Source organism: Psammomys obesus, unplaced genomic scaffold (assembly GCF_907164565.1).
Source record: "Psammomys obesus unplaced genomic scaffold, mPsaObe1.curated_primary_1811, whole genome shotgun sequence".
In the NCBI taxonomy this organism is placed as follows: Eukaryota; Metazoa; Chordata; class Mammalia; order Rodentia; family Muridae; genus Psammomys; species Psammomys obesus.
This window is the reverse complement of record NW_026585658.1, coordinates 4,817-7,045: the sequence shown is the minus strand read 5'-3', so window position 1 is coordinate 7,045 and position 2,229 is coordinate 4,817. Positions and strand designations below refer to the sequence as shown.

The 2,229-nt window shown below is 42.1% G+C and overlaps 1 pseudogene; it reads left to right on the top strand.

Moving 5' to 3' along the window:
• The first annotated feature begins 585 nt into the window (after window positions 1-585).
• Window positions 586-1,241, top strand: LOC129691826 (T cell receptor alpha variable 23/delta variable 6-like; annotated as a pseudogene).
• The last annotated feature ends 988 nt before the right edge of the window (window positions 1,242-2,229 follow it).

The window sequence follows — 2,229 nt, the reverse complement described above, 5'->3', positions numbered from 1 at the left end:
GGAATGGTGCTGTAACATGCATGCATATGCAAATGTCTCTCTCATGAAATGACCTCTTTCTCTTGGATAAACGCCCATAAGTGGTATTTGCTGGATCACTGGTCTTTCTTCCTTCCTTGCTTCCTTTCTTCCTTTCTGCTTTCTGTCTTTTCTTCCTCCTTGCCTTCCTCCTACTCTCTCTCTTCCTACCTTCCTTTCTTCCTTATTTCCTTCCTTCCTTCTTTCCTTCCTTCCTTCCTTCCTTCCTTCCTTCCTTCCTTCCTTCCCTCCTTCCTTCTTTCTTTCTTTCATCTTTCTTTCATAAAAACCACACTATTCTGGCTGTCTATATCAAGACACATTTCTAGCAACAGTGTATGATGGTAGAATTATAATGAGGGGAGTTCTGATTCTTATGGCTCTATTTTCAGCAATACCAAATGTGAGAATAATGGAGAAGTGCTTCCTCTGTCAGAAATAGCTTTAGATAGTACTTGTGAAGGGTGGAGCCAGCTGAAAGAACTGAGGTGCCTGTGAATTTGGAGTCAGTGTTCTGTGGAAGATAAAAGGCCACCCGAGTTCTCCCCAATCTTCAGTCTAAGAGGAATGGACAAGGTCCTGAAAACATTGTTTTTAGTCCTTGGCCTTCACCTAGCTGGTAAGTCATGGAGGAGAAACCACATATCCCAGGATATGTTATTAATTTGGAGGCAGGAGGGAATTGGGGCACCAGACAAAGTCATCAGTCTTGAAATCATCAGCAGATAGTACATCCTTAGGACCCTAACACCATTTGCTGTTTCCCTGCACAGGGGTGAGTGGCCAGTAGAAGGAAAGACGAGACCAGCAGCAGGTGAGACAAAGTTCCCAATCTGAGAGTCTGGGAAGGAAGGACCACAGTTCTGATCTGCTCTTATGAGAACAGCGCATTTGTCTACTTCCCATGGTACTGGCAGTTCCCTGGTGAAGGCCCTGATCTCCTGATAGCCATACACTCAGTGTCCAATAAAAAGGAAGAAGGACAATTCACAGTCTTCTTCAGTAAGAGCAACAAACAGCTCTCCTTGCACATCGCAGACTCTCAGCCTGGAGACTCCGCCACCTACTTCTGTGCAGCAAGTGCGCAGTGCTTTGCAGACACCTGCAGCCCAGACCCAAACCTGCAGCTGAGGCTCCAGCAAAGCCTGCAGTGGGGGGGGGGGGCTGAGCCTGGAGGGTGTGCAGGCACAGGTGACAGGGGGCACTGTGAGTGTAAAGATTAGACTCCCTCAGCCCAGAGACAGACCAAGCTGAAGTCTCAGCATGCTTTTCTACATTCTCTGTTTGCTCTTCAAGAACAACTGGAGTTTTAGATCCATTTCCTTAACTGGTCTAGAGGATTTTTTACCTCCTTTGTTGTAGAAATAGTTCTCTGTGTGTTTGGTTTGTAGCAACTATGAATTATGAAAGCCCTGTTCCCTACTCTCTTGTCCGAATGCTGTTCATGTGTGGTTGTTACAGTCCAGTGTCAGGAGACCTATACATTGGCCTCTGGGATAGAAATCACATAGTCTTTTCTTCTACATTAATCTTCTTGATAACAAGGACATTGGGAATTTATATGAGCAATGAACTCTTCTACTTCCTCTTCTTTTGCCTCTTTTGTCTTCATCTACCTTCAAGAAATTCAAGTATGTAAACCAGGAGGCCCTCATTAGGATGTGGGTTTGTTTAAAATAGATAAATGACATCAGTGGGGAGGAAAGAATGTGAATTAGTCAGATAATGAAAATACACAACTTTCATTAAAGAAATTATTTTACATGTGTATTTCATAAATGAACAAAATATAAAAATGAGCATAAAGGCTTAGTCAATAGAAGCTGCTGCAGTATTTGTGGACATCAGGAAAACACAGAATTAAAGATTCTTTCACTGCCTAATACTTGGCAAGGATTGCTCACTAAATGCTATATAAAAGCCAAAAAGTTTTCCAATCAAGGAAAATTTAAATTCGTTTTATGCCACATTGATAATGGCTTTGGAAGCCCTAACTTCTTTGGGATCCTAGACAGGAGGAATTTTTGAGGCTAGATTCAGTAGGCTAGCCTGAGCCACATAATAAAACTCTGTCTCAGAAAACCAAAACCAACAAAAACAACATGGAAGATATTATACATAAACATCTAAAGTCTACAAGTTCTTTTTCTCATCTACAGTGAATAGTTTTTCAGTATGAAAACAGGACAGTCACATAGGAAAATAAAGTCA